General features: G+C 42.3%; 1 protein-coding gene across 9 annotated transcripts in view; it reads left to right on the top strand.

Moving 5' to 3' along the window:
* SGMS1 (sphingomyelin synthase 1) overlaps positions 1 to 16,650 on the top strand; it is a 295,457-nt gene that overhangs the window by 91,916 nt on the left and 186,891 nt on the right. The window contains exon 1 of one of the 9 annotated variants that reach the window (XM_082423832.1): positions 14,422 to 14,557. The exons of 7 other annotated variants lie outside the window; for them this stretch is intronic. The gene's annotated coding sequence lies outside the window, so the exon portion shown is untranslated. Of the gene's footprint in view, positions 1 to 14,421; positions 14,558 to 16,650 lie in introns of those variants that run through there. One more of the 9 variants, XM_082423833.1, reaches the window with a different exon arrangement.

Consider the following 16,650-nt stretch of genomic DNA (forward strand, 5'->3'; position numbering starts at 1 on the left):
CTTCCTCATTGGAAGAGGAAGGCAACATAGGCCAGGGTGGGAGAAATGTGTAAAACAAAGGGCACAGGAAACAGTCTGCCTGAGTCACTGGAAATGACAGAAAAAGGCCCTGCCAGATCTGAAGTTACGTAAACCAGGGAGGAAGGCTCCAGGGAGGCCTGGGGGAGTCATTTCCTTTACTCTGGAATTGCTTTTGATTGACACTCCTTATCTGGGAAGATTACAATTACTAGGTCTTCCCCTTCTCTGGAGTTGAAGAGTCTAGGCCAGTGCTTCTCAGAGAATCGATCTGAGATGAGATTAAGAGCTTGTCCTAGAACATAAACCTGGAAACTTCTTCATTGAGAAAGTCTTGCTACCAAAAGTAAAATTCAGCTGAATTAAACAGTGTTCTTAATGTTGATAGTTGATTTCCATTCTGGAACATAATTACTATGTCCATGTATATATCCAAACAATATATTGCCTAGTTCTGCTTGTTTTTAGGCTTGATAAGAATGGTATATTGCATGTAATATTCTGCAGCTTTCATTTTTTTCACTCAGTTGAATTAAGATTCACTTGTTACATTAATGGTACTAAATTAATTTTTATTGTTAAATAAAATTCTATTCCGAAAATCTATCATAGTTTATCTGTTGCTCCATTTCCTTCCAACATGTGGTATTTTGTTGCCGTTCTAGTGAGTATAAAATAGTATATCATGTGGTCTTAATTTACATTTTCCTAATTAATGATAGATTGAGCATCTTTTTTTTTAAGTGTCCTTTGGAGAACAGAGTTTATGACTTTAATGTAGAGAAACTTTTCAGTCTTTTCTTGCATGGCTAGTGCAGTTTTGTTTGTTTCTGTTTTTTTTTTGTTTTTGTTTTTGGTTTTTGAAATATAGTCTAACAGTCTCTCTTTTAACTATGTTGCAATTTCATTGCTAACCTTCATTCTTTTTGATTGAAGTTTTTGTTGATTTGTGTTCTCATTCAGTATTTTTTCTCCGCTCGTTTGGAAATTATGCATTTTGTTTCTATTCTTCTAATGATTACCCTGAAAGTACACTGTGTACACTTAATAGTTTTAAAGTCAATCAGTAGTTAAGGTCCTCTTATCCCCTTCCAGAATAATACAAAACTCATAGGACGCCTAATGAAGACTGTGTTCTTCTGTACTTACATGTTCTTTTCAGTCAGTTCTGTTATATGTTTCACCATACAAATTAGACAATTGTTATTAGAGATAGTATTTGTTTCACTTTATCTCTGTGTTTACTATATCTTGCTTCTCTTCCCTTCTTCTATCCTTTGCCTTTTCTCTGGTGAGATTTGCCTTCTTTAGAATTTTCTTTCCTTAAAATCTTTTGGTGGTAACTTCTCTCCATTTTGATTTATGTTAGAATGTCTTTATTTCACTCTCAGAGTTCTTAGCTGACAGTTATTTTTCTCCCAGCATTGTGAGTGTATAATATACCATTCCACTGTCTTATGGCTTTCAGTTTTGCTGTTAAATCTGTTAATCTTTCATTTGCCATTCTTTAGTAGATGATTTGGCTTATTTATTTGTTGTTGGATTACTGCAGTTTCACTACAACATGTCCATGTACAGCTTCCTGTTTATATTTGTTGTGATTTATGTATCTGTGAGTTCATATCATTCATCAGCTCTGAAAATTTCTCAGCTATTAATGCTTTGAATACTGTCTCTCCTACATTTTCTCTATTGTCTCCTTCTGGTTTTGATTAAATAGATGTTAGGACTTCTCTTTATTCTTCATGTCTTTTAATTCATATTGGATATCTTCTTCCTTGTCTTTCTCTGTTTCATTTGGGTAATTTCTTAAGATTTAGCTTTCAGTCCAGTAATTCTCTCTTCAGCTATGTTGAATCTTTTATTTTACCCATCCACTGAGTTGTTAATTTCAGTGATTATATTTCTTCATTTCTAAAGGTTCTTCTTCTGCTGCAAATCTGTGTGAATATTTTTTTGATGGTGTCTTTTTGCTTACTCATTTTCTTTTTACTCCATCTTTCATCTCTTTAAACAGCACCAAACTGAGCTATTTCATATTCTGTATTCGATAATGCCAGTATCTGAAATCTTTGGTGATCTAAATCTGTTTCTGTGGCTTGTTTCCTAGTGTGCATGGTGAATTTTAATTATGTATTTATTTGATAATTATATCTTATTTGATATAAATTTTTTTGGCTTTTTTGATAATTATATCTTGGAATCTTGAGATCTTACTTCTTGAAATGTGTGTTTGTACTAGGAGCCAGGAGGACGCTACAGGACCAGGACCACTTTTGTTCCCTTTGGAATTCCTGGTTTCAGGTTGGGCTTTCCCCACCTGGCTGAAAGCTAAAGGTCTAGATGCCCCGTTCATTTCATTGCTGGTATTTGTAGTTGTCTCCAGGGTGACTGCTGCTCTCTTCTTTGCTCAGGTTTCAGTGCACTGTTCTTACCATAACCTCTTGTGATTTGTTTCTCTACCTGGAGCTAACCAATGTGTTAGAAAGTATTTTTAACAATAATTTATCCAGAATCAATTTATAGTACAGCAGAAGGGCCCTGCGAATATCTAGTCCACCATAATTCCCAAATTAGTAGTGCCCAAGTGACATTTTATAATCAGTTTTCTGTATGTGCCCTTTATCAATTTTCTTAAATCCTTTCAACTTTACATGGTAAATCACTTTATTTCACCAAGGGACTGGAAAATAATGAAATACTGATCTCTTTGAAAGCTAGGTAAACCACATCTGTATTCATATCACATACTGTATCCTTCCACTTTTGCCTGGGTTCTTTTTCTAGTTGATCCATTGAATATTTACTTCCTGGAAGTTGGAATCACTACTTTTAGAATAACTCATAAGAACAAAGTTCTAGTCTATTTTCTGTTTAAGTGTCATTTTTCTTTCTATCCGGTATCTTAGATAATGTGGCTCTCTGCCTGCAGGTGGAGAGTAGAGAAAATAGATGTTTGCTGTTGTGAATAAGAGGCATCATCTCTGTAAACTCCATGACCTCACTTACATTCTATATCCCCTTAATGGACATAGAAAGCAGCTTGAAGTTTTTGGTCTATAAAATGTTAAGTTGCCTTGTGCTTTGGCACATGAAAAAAAAATTTTATTTCAAAATAGATGTCAACTGAGAATGCTGATTTAATAGTTTTTTAGTCATTCTGCAGCAAAAACATCACCTGTAGGCAATCATACCTTTTCAGAGGCTACACAGATTTGACAGGGGTGTGTGGATTAAGATTTTGTGATGACAGTGATATGTTAGGAATGTTTCTAATCTGCAAAATCTTTGTGCTTTGTAGGTTATAGGTTGGATTTTTGTAATACTAGTGTAATCCTAGAAAAAGCAGGCAGTGAAAACATTCCCAGGGAATGCTGAGCTCTGTGACTAGAGATCCTTTGAGGGACTGCCTTCTGTTGGACCCATACTTTCACTTGGAAGATATAAATACCAGATAATTCTGTGGCTTTTCCTCCCTTGGATAACAAATTCTAATGAGTAGTTACTTACTCTGTGACCTCATATGCTTGGGTTATCGGCTGTCAGTTCAGGTACTACTGCTGGTTTGGCTTAGTTAGCTGAGCCCTCTAGAAACTTCAGCTGGAGAGCTGGGAAAGAGATGAAGTAGAACTGGAGAAGTCTACCAGGTAAGGCCAGTGGTTCCTGAGGAGGCCCTACCAGGCCTTCTAGGCTGGAGAGCCATCATTCACAAGTGCACACTGCATGGGTCTGATTACCACCGCCCCCAGTTCTGTGGCCCGGGCCAGGCAGTTCATTGGGTAGAGCAAGAACTGGCCCTTTGAGCCTCCCAGCTCTCCTCTTTTCACTGTAAATATGTATTCCCTTGAAGGTTGTGGTTTGGGTCATTAGCTTGATTTTTACACAGTTCACCTGAGTGCAGTTTCTTTCCTGCTGCAAAATTGTGGCTCTGGTCGTATCAAAATGATGCAGAGAGACAGCCCAAGAACGTGGTCTTTCAGGTGTCCTTTTCAGTGAGGCCGTCAAAACTGGGGCTTGGCAGACATTGTCGAGACGAGTGACCGTAAATCTGAGTTTGGTCACCAGGCCCCGTCATGTGACCCAGAGCTGTGCTGTGTTTCACATGCTGCCTGGGTCTCGTGAGCTATGGCCCTGATCGTGCTCCTCTGGATGAAGGACACTTACCTCTCTCAGGCTCGGCACTGGAACACTTGGCCATTTGTAACATTTTCCTGCTTTCTCACATGACGTAATAAATTTGTGTATTTCTAAAGAAGGTTTTGAAAAGTAGGATTGTTTTAAAAACCTTCTTCTCCAACCTGCCTTCCCTATTGCTCACCAAGTTCACATCTGAATGCTTGTTGTCACGCCCTTTGTCTGATGCCTGCAAACGTGCTCCCAAAAATAATTTTTATTTGCCTTTGTCTCAGTCAGGGTGTTCGGGGTGGGAAGCACGGCACAGAGGGAGCCATACTAGGTTCATCGGTAGCCGGAACACCTGGCTTCAAGTTGAACGTCTGCTCACAGTCTGTACGGCTTTGGTTAATCACTGAGCTTTTCTGTGTTTTAGTTTTCCCACCTAATCTATTCATATGCTGGAGCAATTGGTTCTCAAATGTTTTGGTGTCAGGACCCTTTATACTCTTAAAAATGATTGAGGGACCCAAAGAGCTTTGCTTATATGAGTTACAGCTAGCATTCTGTGGCAGGCAGAGAAATAGCCCCCAAAGATGTCTATATTCCTAATCCCCAGAACAGATGCATATGTTACTCTACATGGCAAAAGAGACTGTATGTGTGATCATTAAGGATCTCGAGGTGAGGAGATTATCCTAGATTATCCAAGTGGACTCAAGTGTAAGCAAATGAGTCCTTTTGAGGGAGGCAGTGATCTCGGAGAGACAGCAGTGAGCGGTGGCTTGAAGCGAGACCTTAGTTCCCGGCCCAGGAATTGAACCTGGGCAGCCTGGATGAAAAGCAGAATCCTGGCCGCTAGTCCCCCAGGGGCGAGAGGCTGGAAGCAAAATTCCCCTGGCCCTTGCCCCCACTGAAAAATGCATTTCTCAAGGAGGCAAAAACTGTAAAAACAGGTAAAAAGTTTATTATTAGAGACATAGAGCAACAACAAGTGGGAGAGCACGCAGAGAAACAGTTTGTTTAGTTAAGACAGAAGCAAGGCAGAGATGCCCACCCGGAGAGAAAGGGTGTGGGCGTCCTTCCTAATGAGGAAGAGCGCAGTGAAGAGGCGGTGAAGTCACTTACATAGGTCAGTTCTTCAGGATCTTTGTTTACCTTTGGCCAATTATCTGGTTTCTTTTTCCACCTGACCCGCCCTAGCCTCCCCAGCATGCGTGCACAACTTTTTTCCAAGATGGATTCCAGCCCAGAGGCCTATGGGGGGCCTTGGCATCACGTATTATGGGGTGGTGCCCCCTCCTTTTTGACCCCCGCAGAGCCTTTCTGCACAGGTGCAGTGTCTCCCTGGCCCCAAGGATGGGAAATATGTGACCTGTCGATCCTTTACGCAAACAAGGGTTAGCCCCTCTCTGTCCCTGCCATGACTGTTACCTTAAAGCAGGGGTCCCCAGCCCCCGGGCCGCACAGCAGGAGGTGAGCGGCGGGCGGGCGAGCGCCGCCTCATCTGCCGCTCCCCCTTGCTCCCCATCGTGGCCTCCAGAAGCTGGAAGGGGCAAGGGATGCATTCTCCCCTGCTTCAGGAGGAAATCAGCCCTGCTAACATCTTCATTTTAGCCCCGGAAGGCCCGTTTTTAGACTTCTGACCTCCTATAATTTGTGTCATTTTAAGCTATGTATATTATAGGTATATATAGCTATAATAAATATAGGTATATATAGCTATATACCTATAATTTGTGTCATCTTAAGCTACCTATTTGTAGTAATTTGTTATAGCAGCAATAGGAAACTAATGCAAATATTTTGTTGGAAATTAAAAGTGAGAAATTTTAAAAATATTAATTTATTTTAAAATAATAAACTATCACAGGTTAGCATAAATTACTTTTTTGGGGGGAAAATAACTATTTTCCAACTATTAGTGAGAAGACTACCACTGCTATACATTTTTATAAATCTCTTTTAATGTCTGGCTTAATAGAAAGTACCTGGATTCTCGAATTAGTTTCTGCATTCAGTCTGTTGTGGCATAATGTGTCATGTACCCTCTGTAAAACTCCCCCGATACTCACAGAGAAAGAACATTAAAAAGGCAAATATCATCTTAATATTATTATAAAAATAGTTTTGGCTTCATGGATTACCTAAAAGATAGGCCTCTTGGGGGGACCCCACTTGGAGAACTTCTGGACTAGAACATAGCCACATGGCCACACCTAGCTGCAAAAGAGTCTGTGAATTGCTTCTTATTCTAGGGGCCAATTTTAAAAAGTGAGGGTTCTGTTATTAAGGAAGAAAGGGAGAATGGATATTAAGAGACATTTTGCAATTTCAAATTCTTTTTTTTTTTTTTTTAATTTTTTTTTTTTTTTAATTTATTTATTTATGGCTGTGTTGGGTCTTCATTTCTGTGCGAGGGCTTTCTCTGCTTGTGGCGAGCAGGGGCCACTCTTCATTGCGGTGCGTGGGCCTCTCACTATCGAGTCCTCCCTTGTTGCGGAGCACAGGCTCCAGACGCGCAGGCTCAGTAATTGTGGCTCACGGGCCTAGTCGCTCCGCGGCATGTGGGATCTTCCCAGACCAGGGCTCGAACCCGTGTCCCCTGCATTGGCAGGCAGATTCTCAACCACTGCGCCACCAGGGAAGCCCTCAAATTCTTTTTTTATATATATTTTTATTTTATTTTATTTTTTTGGGTGTGTTGGGTCTTTGTTGCTGTGCGCAGGTTTTCTCTAGTTGCAGCGAGTGGGGGCTACTCTTCGTTGCAGTGCACAGGCTTCTCGTTGCAGTGGCTTCTCTTGTTGCACAGCACGGGCTCTAGGTGCGTGGGCTTCAGTAGTTGTGGCATGTGGGCTCAGTAGTTGTGGCTCGCTGGCTCTAGAGCGCAGGCTCAGTAGTTGTGGTGCACGGGCTTAGTTCCTCTGCGGCATCTTCCTGGACCAGGGCTCGAACCCGTGTCCCCTGCATTGGCAGGCGGATTCTTAACCACTGCGCCACCAGGGAAGCACTCAAATTCTTATTATATCAAAGTTTGGTACCCATGGTGGGTAGATAATCGCCAAAATGTTGGTTTCCCTTCTCCTTGTCCTCACATTAGCTAGGAAAAATGGGCATTTCACTTAGACTGCATCCTTTAGAAATACCTATGAAAGGGACTTCCCTGGCGGTGCACTGGTTAAGAATCTGCCTGCCAGTGCAGGCGACATGGGTTCGTGCCCTGATCTGGGAAGATCCCACATGCCATGGAGCAACTAAGCCCGTGTGCCACAACTACTGAGCCTGTGTTCTAGAGCCCACGAGCCACAACTACTGAGCCCACGTGCCACAACTACTGAAGCCCGAATGCCTAGAGCCTGTGCTCTGCAATGAGAAGCCACCGCAATGAGAAGCCCCCAGATCGCAACAAAGAGTAGCCCCCGCTCGCCGCAACTAGAGAAAGCCCGTGCACAGCAACGAAGACCCAACACAGCCAAAAAAAAAAAAAAAAAAAAAAAAATACCTATGATGGAACACAATGGCATATAGGTGGAGTCATAACTGCAGAGAACTGCATTTTTAGCATTTGTAGGTTAATTATATGAAACATCTTTTGTTTGGTGCTCACAGGCAGCTTTTTGATGTCATGTTTGGGTCTTTTGAACTTAACAATGTGCTTCCTTTCCTTGGGTAGGAGTACAGTTGGAAGTGAAATGCGATTTCAGCCCAGCTTTGATTCATAGTTGTTCTTTACGGGTTTGAAAGTACAAGGGGAGTGACATTTCCTCTTGGTCATTTTGTAAACAGTTCCCACTTCTCCCTGGCAGCATCCTGTTGCTGAAGAATAACCCAGTTCCAATTTACGATGTGAAAGAGCAGTTAGGAATATTTGTGCTAAAGAGCTTATAGTTTTAAAAAATGTATATAAATACAATAAAACTGTTGGGGCTTAAGTGGCATGATTTGGAGCTTAATATAAAGCTTAATACTGATCTCATTAATTGATGGTATGCGTTTAATGCATTTTTAGTGCTATCATCACCTTTAAATCAATTATTGTAATAGCTTTTGGGTGAATGAGGACTTGGGAGATATTTTAACATCCCACATATGGTTATTTCAGCCTCTGAGGTGGGAGAAGCCTCTGTGTCTTTCACACCGTTGATTGTCTGTTTCCTGACTGAACTGATTGAGAAGGGAGTTTGGGTTTGGGATGGGAGTGGGTTGGAGAAGAAGCAGAGAAGGTAAATTTAGAGGCTCAAGCACTCGGGGGAAACGTGTACCTGGTTGGAAGCCACACTGGGGTGAGTACTGTGGACAAGAAAAATGTCGCCTGCCATTTTATTAAACAAAGGAGGCTGTGTCCATAAAGCCATTGGCCACTGCAGCTGCCCAGACCTCGCACCCTGAGGGGAACTCAGGATGGAAAAACACAGGCTGCCAGCCATCAAGCCCATCAGCCATCAGGGTGCAGTTACCCCCATGGTGCACCCTGAAGGGAATTCAGGATGCAGAAAAACAGGAACTGGCCCTAGATAGTTAAGATGCATATCAAAGGAATGATTTCAATAAGCCCAGACCCTTGCATCTTCCCCATACGTACATAAATTAACCTGAGATGTCTGTTTTTAGTGATTAGTGTAATCTTTTGATGTTCAACCTAGAATTTTTTTTTTTTTCAGTAAAAATTCCTATATCTTCTGGCTCCTACCTTACCTCTTTGAATGAGTTCCTCAGAGCTTATCTGCGAGGCTGCCATCTTGGGCTGTAGTCCTCAGTAAGGTTCCCGGATAAAACATAATTCTCAACTTTTAGGCTGTGCATTTTTTTTTCAGTTGATAGTACTCTGGGGGCCACAGAGGTTCATTGCAGTGTCTGGTGACCTTTCTGAACTGGAGCTGAGAAGAGCTATTTTCCTCACTTTGCTCTTTTCCCCAGAGGCCCCTGAAAACCACCCAGTGGCTGCCAGTTTCTGTAGTACCTTGTGGTATACAGTGTTACCAGGAATTGGGTTGAAACCTTGGTTAACACAGAGAGTGCAAACAATTTTTTGTAACTTGAACTTGCGGGACCGGAGACCTGCCAGTACTAAGCATCCTGCATCTGGGGAGCTCAAAGTTTTTAGCAACTAGCATCGTAATGGTAGCACTTATTACCCATATATGAGCATAATAGAAAAATTGTAAGCGAAACTGATAAGAAGGGTATCCCTATTAGTTTTTGAATATATTTCACATCATCACCTGGTGGCTCTCCGAGCTGGCTGCCCCTGAGAAGCGTGGCTGCCCGTGGTGCCCTCCCCTCTTTAGGGGGTTTACGCTCATGTCCACGTATCACCCTGGTCTGCCTTGTGGTGGCAGAGGTCAAGGTGCTGGTTAAGAGAAAGTCTTGGTTAAAAGCCATGTGGTCATTTATTGCAGCAGCTAGTGATTTTGCAAACATGGGCTAGAATAGTTTTCTGATACTTTAAAATAAGGCCAAAACAACTGTTTTAAGATTGCAAAACAGTGAGTGTTTTGATTTGTCAGTTCCTGCATTTACTAATCACTGAATGTAAACAATTTCTCTGTGTAAGAGGCTCCACTAGTGCAGGGCCAAGAGCAGTGCCTTATTGTATTTTTTCATCAGCTCTTTAGTGGGCCTGGGGACTTCCTTGCCTCGTGGCTGGCTCAGGAGGCATTTCAGGATTGTAGCCAGCGCTCCCAGGCCTTCAGACACAGGTTATTGCCTTTTGCACAGACGGCCCCAGGGTGTTTTGGAAGCCATGCATGACTTTAAGGAAAAGATTAGAGTCTCTCTGGAAAGAGGCAGAAGCATGTACTACGAACTAGCTGCTTTGGGGAATTTTTTTATTCTCTCAGTTCTTACTGATTTCCTGGCTGAGTCCCACAGCAGCTTTTGCACATGCCTACTTCCTTCTGAATTCCTGGCCTCCCCCGCAGCCCAGCTCATGGCAAATGCCCTCGGAAGCGAAGTCTCGGAGAAAGAGCCTGCCCTCTCCCTTCTTCCTCTCCACCACAGTCTAGCTGCCGTTTCCCGGCAAGTGTCGTGCTGGGCTGGTCCTGAGCTTCATCGTGTGTGGGCACATCTTATCTCTTACTCCCTCACACATCTCCTTTTGTCCTGCCCTCCCCTCTGTCCGGTGCCCAAGCATCCTGCTGTTACATTTAGCACCTTGTGGTACAGTTCTTGAAATGCACCAACTGTCTCATGCCTCCATGGGTGTCTTTCATGCTGAGACCCATCCATTCCCTCAAGGGCCCGCTTCACACATTGTAATCTGATAGTCGTGCCGTGAATATTCACAAAACATTTATTGACCACCTACTGTGTGCATGGGAGCTGGGGTGCAGATGCCAGGAGATACAGAGATGGGTCGGACTGTTTGTGCTATTGGTAGAGAAGGGGAGAGAAACGTGGGAACAAACAGAGATTACTACTAATAAAAACATGAACCAGCTATAGTGAGGACACAAGGGGAGAGGGAGCAACTCTGCCCTGGAGGATGTGGAAGTGGGCCCCCGGGACAGGAGGAGAGGGTCATACCAGCCATCAGCCAGAAGCCAGTGGGGGTCTCCTATGTCCGCCGTTGCTGATGGCATTTCACTGTGACTAGTGTAGAGCAGAGGGACACCTCTATAACTAAAAGATCTCTAATGGTGGATTTGGTTCACTGTGGCAGGTGGTTGGAAAGAAACATTGAGGGCTGTAGATATCCCTAAAGTAACACATGGGCAGTTGCCAATTCTCTATATCTTTGGAGCCAGGCTTTGACCTAAGAAGATAAGCAGTCCTTGGTACGGTTTCTCAGCGCCGGAGGGCTTCCTTATATTCTTCTGCTCTAAGAATTTGTTGGTTACATACTCACTGCTCAACAGCTCAGATACTTAGATGCCCTGTTTCTGTGGAAAGACCTCAAATACTAAGTCTCAGGATGAGGCTAAATCACAAGGTCCTCCCAGTCCAAACCAGATCGTGTTTTAAGTTTCAGTGGACCTTTTACTTTTTATTCATGGATGGTACTTATCTCAGTTTGTAATTGTGTGTGTGTGTAAATACCTCTCTACTCTTAAGTTATTTTAAAGACAAGAACTGTTGCTTTCTCTTCAACCTTTTATCCATACTGCCTGCCCTGGGCTTGGTCTATAATAAGGAAAGAATGAACAGGACAGACACCCATCCAGAAAAGTGAACTTCTCTGTCAACAGTGGTTTGCACAGCACAGTCTGAGAATAGATAACTGACTTTTTTTTTTCATTTTTTTAAGTTGAGGTATGGTTGATGTACAATATTATGTAAGTTTCAGGTGTACAACATAGTGATTCACAAATTTTAAAGATTATGCTCCATTTATAGTTATTATAAAATATTGGCTATATTCCCTGTGTTGTACAATATACTTGTAGCCTATTTTATACCTAAGAGTTTGTTCCTCTTAATCCCCTACTTCATATCTTGCCCCTGCCCCTTTCCCTCTCCCCACTGTACCTCTTAATCCCCTACTTCATATCTTGCCCCTGCCCCCTTCCCTCTCCCCACTGGTAACCACTAGTTTGTTCTCTATATCTGTGAGTCTGTTTCTTTTTTCTTTTTCTTTCTTTTTAATTTTGGATAACAGACTTTTAATTTGGTCAAGGAAAAAGGGCAGAAGAAAGTCATCATTTACCAAAGTCCCTTCCAGCAGATGGTGTTTGCAAAACCAAAAAGGTCTTTTCAAAATAGAATGTGCTTTGATGGAACAGATCTATATCTTGGTTGTAGTAGTGTTTATAAGAATCTATACAATGTGATAAAATTTTATAGAACTGTATGCAAAAAAAGGGGACAGGAACTGTACATGTAAAAACTAATGAAATCTGAACAAGGTCTGTAGTTAACAGTATTGTACCAATGTCAACTTCTTGCTTTTGATACTTACATTGTGGTTATGTAAGATAAGAGGGGAATGCACGGGAGCTTTCCACTGTTTCTGCAACTTCTGTGTGAGTCTAAAATTATTTCAGGAATTCCCTGGTGGTCCAGTGGTTAGGACTCCGCACTTTCACTGTCGAGGGCGCGGGTTCAATCGCTAGTTGGGGAACTAACCATAGATGTGTGGCGCGTCCAAAAAATTTTTTTTTTTCAGAATCAAAGGTTAAAAGAAAAATACAATGAGTTACCACTACATACCTATAGCTAAAAAAAAAAAAGGCAAATGAAACAAAAACAGATATTACCAAGTCCTGGCAAAGATACAGAACAACTTGAACTCTCTTGCATTGCTGGTGGGAATGTAAAATGGTACAGCCACTTTGGAAAACATGTAGTTTTTTACAAAATTAAACATATACTTACCATATGAGACAGCAGTTTCATTCCTAGGTATTTACCCAGGAGAAATGACCTCTGTTCACACAAAAACCTGTAGGCTAATATTTGCAACAGCTTTATTTTTTAAATTTTTATTTATTTATTTATTTTGGCTATGCCTCACTGCTTGCGAGATCTTAATTCCCCGACCAGGGATTGAACCCGGGCCCTCGGCAGTGAAAGTGCAGAGTCCTAACCACTGGACCGCCAGGGAATACCCAGCAACAGCTTTATTTCTAACTGCCCATAACTGGAAAAAACTCACATGTCCTTCAACAAGTGAGTGGATAAACAAACTGGATATCAATGGACTATTACTCAGTACTAACAAAGAACAAACACAACTATCTGGATGAATCTCAAATGCATTATGTTATGTGAAAGAAGCCAAACTCACAAAGGTACATTCTGTATGACTCAGAAGGGTACTTACTGTATGATTCCATTCGTATGACATTCTGGAAAAGGCAAAAGTATAGGGTTAGAAAACAGATCAATGGTTGCCTGGGGCTGGGAATGGGAGAGAAGATTGACTTACAAAGGGCATAGGGAACTTTTTGGAATGTATGAAATAGTCTGTTTCTCAGTTGTGGTGATGATTACATGACTATATGTTTGGGCAAAAACTCATAGAACTGTTACCTAAAAATGATAAGTTATTGCATGTAAATTATACCCCAGTAAATCTGACTTTAAGATGAAAACACAACCACCAACAAAAATGAATAATTAATGATGTTCTTTGGCTTAAATACCCATGAAGAATTCAGTGTCTGTCACTTGTCCATGATTGGATAAGGATTTGTGAAGTCATTGGTTATATAAGATGTCTCGTTCAAACACAGGAGTGTAGCCTCTTCAGTACTTTGGCCTCTAATTGAGCAATGGAAATAACTATCACCATAGAGATGGACGCTCTAATATTTTTAAACAGAATGCTGCTGGGAGATTAAAACAACAGCTTCTGGTTCTTGCTTTAGTGGATGCAGTCTTTAGTATGTGAATATTTCATCAAATGTCACTCTGTCTCCTTTCCTGGCTTCTTTGCCATTAAAACAGTCATTAATGGAGTAGACTTCTGTTTTGAATTGTTTTAAATCTCAACCATAACAACTGTGCTGTGATTTTTTTGTTTGTTTGTTTGTTTTCCTAGAATGGATGAGAAAATGTCCTATTGGGGAAACCCAGTGTTTTGATTTGATGGGAGGAAGGAAGGCTAACTTCAGCACTACAGCCAGTATAATTTAAATATAACTCAGAAATGTCTACAGCAGGAACTAGAAGATTCAGACTGTAAATTCAATGCCCTGGAGCTCTGAAGCAGTGTCTCTTGATAACCACCATCCTTTGTAAATCGAAGTCAAAATTTGATTTTTTTAAAAATTTATTTATTTTATTTATTTATTTTTGGCCGCATTGGGTCTTCGTTGCTGCGTGCAGGCTTTCTCTAGTTGTGGCGAGCGGGGGCTACTCTTTGCTGTGGTGCGTGGGCGTCTCACTGCGGTGGCTTCTCTTGCTGCGGAGCACAGGCTCTAGGCGCACGGGCTTTAGTACTTGTGGCGCACGAGCTTAGTTGCTCCTCGACATGTGGGATCTTCCCAGGCCAGGGCTGGAACCCGTGTCCCCTGCATTGGCAGGCGGATTCTTAACCACTGCGCCACCAGGGAAGTCTCCTCAAAATTTGATTTTGAAGGAGGATTTAACTATGAACTGTTAACTGTGATTTGTGAGGTTGAAGGATATAACCTCTACCTTTACAGAACAGATAGCTGGATAATGCATGTGAGGTGACAACAGTCTTTTCCCAGCAGAAGACTCCTTGTTAATTTAAAACCAGGGTTTACTAGATTGGCTTGGATTTAATGCGATCCAGTAGTCTTTTCAGCTGAGCAAACACTTAATCATTAACCACATGTTATGCCTGTTATGAGGGGTTGGGTTTGCACAGGCAGATAAGCCTCGAGCCCTGTTTTTAAGGAGTTCACCATCCAGCAGGGTTGACAGAGCTCTGAGCAGCCCCCTTAAGGTCAGCTGCAGGGGCGACCCCTAAGGAGGAGGCCCTGACCTGGGATGGATCACTTGAGTTGGGCCTTGGTGTGTAAGTAGACTTTCCTTTGGTCCTGAAAGAGAGCGCCCAATTTTTCAGGCAGGAGGAGACAAGTGCTGTATGAAAGCTTTTGTGATCAGGGAATCATGACATTGAAATGGGGCAAAGGATTTCTTCCCTTCCTCCCCAACTAAATAAGTGTTAAAGTAAAAGCAATATATTTATTTATGTATATATTTTTATATATATATATATATATATATATAATGTATACAGTAAATATTCAGATTATCAGGAAAGATATAAAATTATAAGTAATTTACCCCTTTTCCTCCTCTATTAGTTTCTATTGCTGGTATAATTAATTACCACAACGTCAGTGTTATGAAATGACACAAATTTATTATCTTAATGCTTCTGCAAGTCAGAAGCCCAGCATGGGTCTCACTGCGTTAAAATCAACATGTCCGAGGCTTTTGCCCTTTTCTGGCTTCAAGAGGCTGCCAGTATTCTTTGGCCCATGGCCTCTTCCTCCATCTTCTCTCTGACCATTTTTTGTAGTCAAATCCAGGAAAGGGTCTCTGATTTTAAGGACCCGTGTGATTAGATTGGGGCCACCTGAATAATCCAGGCTACTCTTCCCATGTCAATATCCTTAATTTATCACATCTGCAAAGCCCCTTTTGCTGTGTAAGGTAACATAGTCACAGGTTCTGGGGCGTTAGGATGTGGACGGGGGGCCATTATTTTGCCTACCGCATCCTCCCACCCTTATTCCTTTTTTCCTTCCCACTGGTAAATTATTTGGATACCAAAACTAGCATATATGTAATATATATTTATTTAAGTTTTTAATCCCATGTTTGCTCATACTATGTAAAGTTATACCTTAAAGCACTTTCCTTTTATTAGCATTCACTGAACTACCTGTTTTATTGTAAGTACTGTAATTGGATTCTAGTTAGTAGCTGTTACTTTTTTTTGAAGGTCACAAATAATGATGGAGTGACCATCATTGGACATACATCTTGACATTCTTTTCCACACATGTCCTTAAGGAAAATACACTGAATTGCTGGAATTAGAGTAGATGTGGGTTGTTAGTTTTGAAAGAAGATTTTGAGAAGTTAATAAAAGGGAACAGAAAAGGAATACATAATACTGAAGAAAGTAAGCTCTTTAAAAGCCTTAAAGAAGGAAGCGAGCATTCATTTATGGTTTATTATGTGCCAATCACTGTGCCAGAGAGTGACTTCCTTTTTCTCACGTGATATTCCACTGTGACACCGAGAGAGTGGTTGTTAACTCCGATCTGCCGCTGAGGGAACTGAGCGGTAGAAGCTCGTGTAACTTGCCCCAGGTTGCAGCTCTAGGGTCCACGTCACCCTTCCTCCCTCAGGGACAGTGGGGACCTCTTAAAGTTATATCCCCTACATCTCAGTCCTCAGGTGTGGGCAGCATACCCAAATGGTGACCCTTTTGATACCCTTAGATTGTTTAGCTCTTTGAATATTTGAGGTGCCCTCATAGGCATTATTTTCACTTAACAAAAGATCTCACAGAACGAGTGGCTTTTACCGAGTTTTCAATGGAGCATTGCTACCGCACAGCACCCTGGGGGGACTCACACGTTGTGGCCGGTGGCTCCGGCTGGGCGGCTGGGTCTGCAGGGGGTGGGTGAGTCCACCTTCAGCCAGCCCTCCGCGAGTCGTCCCTGATGGGCTCTGTCTTGGGGGATGACGTGGGCCTCGTCCGTCCCAGGCTGAGCTGGGGCTCTCGGTAAGCAGGGGAGCTGCTGGTCTGGAGGCCTTGTCACAACAGAAGTTCTCCTGGCAGTGGTCGCTCCGGGATGTTCGCGGGTTGGTGTTTGAAGCTGCTGAGGACGGCATGAGGCCATTTAAGGGTGCTTCTCCAGAAGAGCTTCCAAACACCAAGTGCATATAATTGCCGCCTTGGTCTGGCCTGGCAGGCCCAGCGGTGGCTGGTAGGTGGTGGGATGCCAGGCTGTTGGCTGTCAGCAGCCTCATTTTGGAAGAGGCCAAGGGGGTTGTGGAGTCCAGGGTAAACTGACCTGGATGCAGTGATGGTTTTGACACCGGGATCATAAAAATCAGGGTGCTGTTCAGGGTGCACGGGTGACTTTC

The sequence above is a fragment of the Balaenoptera physalus genome (assembly GCF_965194825.1).
Source record: "Balaenoptera physalus genome assembly, chromosome: 14".
NCBI classification, from domain to species: Eukaryota; Metazoa; Chordata; class Mammalia; order Artiodactyla; family Balaenopteridae; genus Balaenoptera; species Balaenoptera physalus.